Here is an 8,952-nt window from a genome sequence, read left to right as displayed (position 1 = left end):
GTGTTAACAGTGGTCTTCCTATAGGACACACCTCCTCAGTGTTAACAGTGGTCTTCCTATAGGACACACCTCCTCAGTGTTAACAGTGGTCTTCCTACTAGGACACACCACCTCAGTGTTAACAGTGGTCTTCCTACTAGGACACACCACCTCAGTGGTCTTCCTACAAGGATACACCACCTCAGTGTTAACAGTGGTCTTCCTATAGGACACACCACCTCAGTGTTAACAGTGGTCTTCCTACTAGGACACACCACCTCAGTGTTAACAGTGGTCTTCCTACTCGGACACACCACCTCAGTGTTAACAGTGGTCTTCCTACTAGGACACACCACCTCAGTGTTAATAGTGGTCTTCCTACAAGGACACACCACCTCAGTGTTAACAGTGGTCTTCCTACTCGGACACACCACCTCAGTGTTAACAGTGGTCTTCCTACAAGGACACACCACCTCAGTGTTAACAGTGGTCTTCCTACTAGGACACACCACCTCAGTGGTCTTCCTACAAGGACACACCACCTCAGTGTTAACAGTGGTCTTCCTACTAGGACACACCACCTCAGTGTTAACAGTGGTCTTCCTACTAGGACACACCACCTCAGTGTTAACAGTGGTCTTCCTACTCGGACACACCACCTCAGTGTTAACAGTGGTCTTCCTACTAGGACACACCACCTCAGTGTTAACAGTGGTCTTCCTATAGGACACACCACCTCAGTGTTAACAGTGGTCTTCCTACTAGGACACACCACCTCAGTGTTAACAGTGGTCTTCCTATAGGACACACCTCCTCAGTGTTAACAGTGGTCTTCCTATAGGACACACCTCCTCAGTGTTAACAGTGGTCTTCCTACTAGGACACACCACCTCAGTGTTAACAGTGGTCTTCCTACTAGGACACACCACCTCAGTGGTCTTCCTACAAGGACACACCACCTCAGTGTTAACAGTGGTCTTCCTATAGGACACACCACCTCAGTGTTAACAGTGGTCTTCCTACTAGGACACACCACCTCAGTGTTAACAGTGGTCTTCCTACTCGGACACACCACCTCAGTGTTAACAGTGGTCTTCCTACTAGGACACACCACCTCAGTGTTAACAGTGGTCTTCCTACAAGGACACACCACCTCAGTGTTAACAGTGGTCTTCCTACTAGGACACACCACCTCAGTGTTAACAGTGGTCTTCCTACTAGGACACACCACCTCAGTGTTAACAGTGGTCTTCCTACTAGGACACACCACCTCAGTGTTAACAGTGGTCTTCCTACTAGGACACACCACCTCAGTGTTAACAGTGGTCTTCCTACTAGGACACACCACCTCAGTGTTAACAGTGGTCTTCCTACTAGGACACACCACCTCAGTGGTCTTCCTACAAGGACACACCACCTCAGTGTTAACAGTGGTCTTCCTACTAGGACACACCACCTCAGTGTTAACAGTGGTCTTCCTACTGGGACACACCACCTCAGTGTTAACAGTGGTCTTCCTATTTGGACACACCACCTCAGTGTTAACAGTGGTCTTCCTATAGGACACACCACCTCAGTGTTAACAGTGGTCTTCCTACTGGGGCACACCACCTCAGTGTTAACAGTGGTCTTCCTACTAGGACACACCACCTCAGTGTTAATAGTGGTCTTCCTACTAGGACACACCACCTCAGTGTTAAAATGTGGTCTTCCTATAGGACACACCACCTCAGTGTTAATAGTGGTCTTCCTACTAGGACACACCACCTCAGTGTTAACAGTGGTCTTCCTACTGGGGCACACCACCTCAGTGTTAATAGTGGTCTTCCTACTAGGACACACCACCTCAGTGTTAACAGTGGTCTTCCTATGGGGCACACCTCCTCAGTGTTAACAGTGGTCTTCCTACTAGGACACACCACCTCAGTGTTAACAGTGGTCTTCCTACTAGGACACACTACCTCAGTGTTAACAGTGGTCTTCCTACTAGGACACACCTCCTCAGTGTTGACAGTGGTCTTCCTATAGGACACACCTCCTCAGTGTTAACAGTGGTCTTCCTACTGGGACACACCTCCTCAGTGTTAACAGTGGTCTTCCTACTAGGACACACCACCTCAGTGTTAACAGTGGTCTTCCTGCTGGGACACACCACCTCAGTGTTAACAGTGGTCTTCCTACTCCACCACCTCAGTGTTAACAGTGGTCTTCCTACTACACCACCTCAGTGTTAATAGTGGTCTTCCTACTAGGACACACCACCTCAGTGTTAACAGTGGTCTTCCTATGGGGCACACCACCTCAGTGTTAACAGTGGTCTTCCTACTAGTACACACCACCTCAGTGTTAACAGTGGTCTTCCTACTAGGACACACCTCCTCAGTGTTAACAGTGGTCTTCCTACTAGGACACACCACCACAGTGTTAACAGTGGTCTTCCTACTAGGACACACCACCTCAGTGTTAACAGTGGTCTTCCTATAGGACACACCACCTCAGTGTTAACAGTGGTCTTCCTACTAGGACACACCACCTCAGTGTTAACAGTGGTCTTCCTATAGGACACACCTCCTCAGTGTTAACAGTGGTCTTCCTATAGGACACACCTCCTCAGTGTTAACAGTGGTCTTCCTACTAGGACACACCACCTCAGTGTTAACAGTGGTCTTCCTACTAGGACACACCACCTCAGTGGTCTTCCTACAAGGACACACCACCTCAGTGTTAACAGTGGTCTTCCTACTGGGGCACACCACCTCAGTGTTAACAGTGGTCTTCCTACTAGGACACACCTCCTCAGTGTTAACAGTGGTCTTCCTACTAGGACACACCACCTCAGTGTTAACAGTGGTCTTCCTACTAGGACACACCACCTCAGTGTTAACAGTGGTCTTCCTATAGGACACACCACCTCAGTGTTAACAGTGGTCTTCCTACTAGGACACACCACCTCAGTGTTAACAGTGGTCTTCCTATAGGACACACCTCCTCAGTGTTAACAGTGGTCTTCCTATAGGACACACCTCCTCAGTGTTAACAGTGGTCTTCCTACTAGGACACACCACCTCAGTGTTAACAGTGGTCTTCCTACTGGGACACACCACCTCAGTGTTAATAGTGGTCTTCCTACTGGGACACACCACCTCAGTGTTAATAGAGGAGGGAAGAAGAAGAGTGAGTGAGAGGTGGGAGAGAGGGGGAGAGAGAGGGGAAGAGGGGAGAGCGAGAGAGAGAGAGAGAGAGAGAGAGAGAGAGAGGGGGAGAGAGAGAGAGAGAGAGAAAATCCTCTGCATTATCATTAACAGCAGACTCGTACACTTCCTGTACTGAGCAAATGTCAAATTGGCTTTTTACCAAATTACAGTACAACAGACCATGTATTCACCCTGCACACGCTAATTGACAACCAAACAAACCAAAACAAAGGCAAAGTCTTCTCATGCTTTGTTGATTTCAAAAAAGCCTTCGACTCAATTTGGCATGAGGGTCTGCTATACAAACTGATGGAAAGTGGTGTTGGGGGTAAAACATACGACATCATAAAATCCATGTACACAAACAACAAGTGTGCGGTTAAAATGGGCAAAAAACACACAAATTTCTTCACACAGGGTCGTGGGGTTAGACAGGGATGCAGCTTAAGCCCCACCCTCTTCAACATATATATCAACGAACTGACGCGGGCACTAGAAAAGTCTGCAGCACCCGGCCTCACCCTACTAGAATCCGAAGTCAAATGTCTGCTGTTTGCTGATGATCTGGTACTTCTGTCACCAACCAAGGAGGGCCTACAGCAGCACCTAGATCTTATGCACAGATTCTGTCAGACCTGGGCCCTGACAGTAAATCTCAGTAAGACCAAAATAATGGTGTTCCAAAAAAGGTCCAGTCACCAGGACCACAAATACAAATTCCATCTAGACACTCTTGCCCTAGAGCACACAAAAAACAATACATACCTTGGCCTAAACATCAGCGCCACAGGTAACTTCCACAAAGCTGTGAACGATCTGAGAGACAAGGCAAGAAGGGCATTCTATGCCATCAAAAGGAACATACATTTCAACATACCAATTAGGATCTGGCTAAAAATACTTGAATCAGTCATAGAGCCCATTGCCCTTTATGGTTGTGAGGTCTGGGGTCCGCTCACCAACCAAGACTTCACAAAATAGGACAAACACCAAATTGAGACTCTGCACGCAGAATTCTGCAAAAATATCCTCCACGTACAACGTAGAACACCAAATAATGCATGCAGAGCAGAATTAGGCCGATACCCACTAATTATCAAAATCCAGAAAAGAGCTGTTAAATTCTATAACCACCTAAAAGGAAGCGATTCCCAAACCTTCCACAACAAAGCCATCACCTACAGAGAGATGAACCTGGAGAAGAGTCCCCTAAGCAAGCTGGTCCTGGGGCTCTGTTCACAAACACACCCTACAGAGCCCCAGGACAGCAGCACAATTAGACCAAACCAAATCATGTGAAAACAAAAAGATAATTACTTGACACATTGGAAAGAATTAACAAAAAAACAGAGCAAACTAGAATGCTATTTGGCCCTACACAGAGAGTACACAGCGGCAGAATACCTGATCACTGTGACTGACCCAAAATTAAGGAAAGCTTTGACTATGTACAGACTCAGCGAGCATAGCCTTGCTATTGAGAAAGGCCGCCGTAGGCAGACATGGCTCTCAAGAGCAGACAGGCTATGTGCCCAATGCCCACAAAATGAGGTGGAAACTGAGCTGCACTTCCTAACCTCCTGCCCAATGTATGACCATATTACATTTACATTTACATTTAAGTCATTTAGCAGACGCTCTTAGAGAGACATATTTCCCTCAGATTACACAGATCCACAAAGAATTCGAAAACAAATCCAGTTTTGAAAAACTTCTACTGGGTGAAATTCTCTCCTGGGTGAAATTCCACAGTGTGCCATCAGAGCAGCAAGATTTGTGAGCTGTTGACACGAGAAAAGGGCAACCAGTGAAGAACACGCACCATTGTAAATACAACCCATATCTATGCTTATTTATTTTATCTTGTGTCCTTTACCATTTGTACATTGTTAAAACACTGTATATATATATATATATATATATATATATATATATATATATATATATATATATATATATATATATATATATATATATATATATATATATATAATATGACATTGTAATGTCTTTATTGTTTTGAAACTTCTGTATGTGTGATGTCTACTGTTAATTTTTATTGTTTATTTCACTTTATATATTATCTACCTCACTTGCTTTGGCAATGTTAACACATGTTTCCCATGCCAATAAAGCCCTTGAATTGAATTGAATTGAATTGAATTGAGAGAGGAGAGAGAGGAAAGAGAGAGAGAGAGAGAGAGAGAGAGAGAGAGAGAGAGAGAAAAAGGGCAACCAGTGAGGAACAAACACCATTGTAAATACAACCCATATCTATGCTTATTTATTTTATCTTGTGTCCTTTCGAATTTGTACCTTGTAAAAACACTGTATATATATATATAATATGACATTTTCAATGTCTTTATTGTTTTGAAACTTCTGTATGTGTGATGTCTACTGTTAATTTTTATTGTTTACCTTACTTGCTTTGGCAATGTTAATACATGTTTCCCATGCCAATAAAGCCCCTTGAATTGAATTGAATTGAGAGGAGAGAGAGAGAGAGGGAGAGAGAGTGAGGAGAGAGAGAGAGACAATAATAGGAGTGGAGAGTGGTGTGTAAATATGGAAGGAGGGGGGGGCTGTTGTGACCGGTGTCAGTATCGCTGCTCTTCTCATTGGTCCAGTACAGTTGGACTAATAACGGAAAGGTTGCAAGTTCGAATCCCCGAGCTGAAAAGGTACAAATCTGTCGTTCTTCCCCTGAACAGGCAGTTAACCCACTGTTCCTAGGCCGTCATTGAAAATAAGAATTTGTTCTTAACTGACTTGCCTAGTAAAATAAAGGTAAAATAAAATAAAAAATGTACCCATTGATTCTTGAAGAATATATCTTGCAGTGGTTCCATTTCTCCAGCGCCCATCCCTTAGCTCTTTACCCAAAACAGTAACGGGGGAAAATCCTTTGTTATTAATTAAACTGCTGATTGGCCACTTAATGCAGCGGGGCTGTTTCTGAAGGATGCATCCACCCACACAGACAGCCAGAATGGGAGAGGTACTGTAGCATCCACCCATACAGACAGGCAGAATGGGAGAGGTACTGTAGCATCCACCCATACAGACAGGCAGAATGGGAGAGGTACTGTAGCATCCACCCATACAGACAGGCAGAATGGGAGAGGTACTGTAGCATCCACCCACACAGACAGGCAGAATGGGAGAGGTACTGTAGCATCCACCCATATAGACAGGCAGAATGGGAGAGGTACTGTAGCATCCACCCATATAGACAGGCAGAATGGGAGAGGTACTGTAGCATCCACCCATACAGACAGGCAGAATGGGAGAGGTACTGTAGCATCCACCCATATAGACAGGCAGAATGGGAGAGGTACTGTAGCATCCACCCATATAGACAGGCAGAATGGGAGAGGTACTGTAGCATCCACCCATATAGACAGGCAGAATGGGAGAGGTACTGTAGCATCCACCCATACAGACAGGCAGAATGAGAGAGGTACAGACAGGCATCCACCCATACAGACAGGCAGAATGGGAGAGGTACTGTAGCATCCACCCATACAGACAGGCAGAATGAGAGAGGTACAGACAGGCATCCACCCATACAGACAGGCAGAATGGGAGAGGTACTGTAGCATCCACCCATACAGACAGGCAGAATGGGAGAGGTACTGTAGCATCCACCCACACAGACAAGCAGAATGGGAGAGGTACTGTAGCATCCACCCATACAGACAGGCAGAATGGGAGAGGTACTGTAGCATCACCCATACAGACAGGCAGAATGGGAGAGGTACTGTAGCATCCACCCATACAGACAGGCAGAATGAGAGAGGTACAGACAGGCATCCACCCATACAGACAGGCAGAATGGGAGAGGTACTGTAGCATCCACCCACACAGACAGGCAGAATGGGAGAGGTACTGTAGCATCACCCATACAGACAGGCAGAATGGGAGAGGTACTGTAGCATCCACCCATACAGACAGGCAGAATGGGAGAGGTACTGTAACATCCACCCATACAGACAGGCAGAATGGGAGAGGTACTGTAGCATCCACCCACACAGACAGGCAGAATGGGAGAGGTACTGTAGCATCCACCCATACAGACAGGCAGAATGGGAGAGGTACTGTAGCATCCACCCACACAGACAGGCAGAATGGGAGAGGTACTGTAGCATCCACCCACACAGACAGGCAGAATGGGAGAGGTATGGTTGACCTGCTAGATATTAAACGGTTGTGTCCTATTGGAAGAGCTCGGGGCCCACGTCCAGACAGCATCTCACATCAGGAGTGCTGATCTAGGATTGGTTAAGCCTTTTAGGTCACAATGAATACGATTGTATGGACATATGGACTGGACCAGCGCTCCTACGCTGAGATGCTGTGTGAAAAAGGGCCCAGGTTATAACTGTAGATGATGTGATTTGCTGTACACAGCATTCAGAAAGGTCAAAGTGAAGGACATTCAGTTTCAGAATTTCCCAGTAAAGTTGTGATTCCAACTTGTGGTTTAAAAACACTTCCGTCAAACTGGTAGAACGATGACATCAGAAATCAGACAGTAACTCCAAGTTTAGAGCTACAAAAAACATATTGGCAACATGGTGACATTAATTTCTTATTTTGGAAATTGCCCATGAATTTCTTGGATGGTTTTAAAATAATGAATTAACCAAAAACTCTAAAACTGATCCCAAGCAGGTAAAAAAAGCAGTCTTGTCTTTTCCACCTTTTATCTCCTTATGTTCCACTGTAACTCTTTAACGAAACGTTTTTAGTCAAATAAATATAATTGACCTAAATATAGGTGTAGTTGTTTAGTGGTTCAGAAACAGTTTTCCTTCAGGCTCTCGGTCACTAGATTAACTCCACTAAAGACTGTCACGAACCTCGCTGAGGATGGTGCCTCTTCCTGTTCGGGAGGCGGTCGTCGTCGCCGGCCTATTAGCTGCCATCGATTTCCTTTCCGTTTGTTTTGGTTATTGGGTAATTGGGTACACCTGTTTTGTATTAGGGTTTGTTTGTAGGTTATTTAAGGGCACTAGGCCCGCTGGGTATTTGTGCGGGCTTGTTTTTTGTTACTCTGTGTTGGATGGTGTTATTTTGTTCATATCCTTATTCGCCGGACTATTTCTGTCCTATTGTTTGGGCTGGCAACTTATTTACGCCCTGTGTGTTGGCGTAACCGTTTTTGTTGCGCTGGGGAATAAATTTGACAAAACGACTGAACCCTGCTCTCTGCGCCTGATTCCACCCACCACTCCTAGTTATCGTAACAAAGACCCACGGTTTAAACCTCAACCACCAATTACAAAGACCTACAGTTTAAACCTCAACCACCACGTATAAAGACCTACAGTTTAAACCTCAACCACCACGTATAAAGACCTACAGTTTAAACCTCAACCACCAATTACAAAGACCTACAGTTTAAACCTCAACCACCACGTATAAAGACCTACAGTTTAAACCTCAACCACCAATTACAAAGACCAACAGTTTAAACCTCAACCACCACAAATAAAGACCTAGGGTTTAAACCTCAACCACCACAAATAAAGACCTAGGTTTTAAACCTCAACCACCACTTACAAAGACCTAGGGTTTAAACCACAACCACCACGAAAAAAGACCTACAGTTTAAACCTCAACCACCACGTATAAAGACCCACGGTTTAAACCTCAACCACCACGAAAAAAAGAACTACAGTTTAAACCTCAACCACCACGTATAAAGACCTAGGTTTTAAACCTCAACCACCACAAATAAAGACCTAGGATTTAAACCTCAACCATTACAACA

The sequence above is a fragment of the Oncorhynchus masou genome, unplaced genomic scaffold (genome assembly GCF_036934945.1).
Source record: "Oncorhynchus masou masou isolate Uvic2021 unplaced genomic scaffold, UVic_Omas_1.1 unplaced_scaffold_1377, whole genome shotgun sequence".
In the NCBI taxonomy this organism is placed as follows: domain Eukaryota; kingdom Metazoa; phylum Chordata; class Actinopteri; order Salmoniformes; family Salmonidae; genus Oncorhynchus; species Oncorhynchus masou.
The sequence above is the reverse complement of the archived record's forward strand: the minus strand, read 5'-3'. Positions refer to the sequence as shown.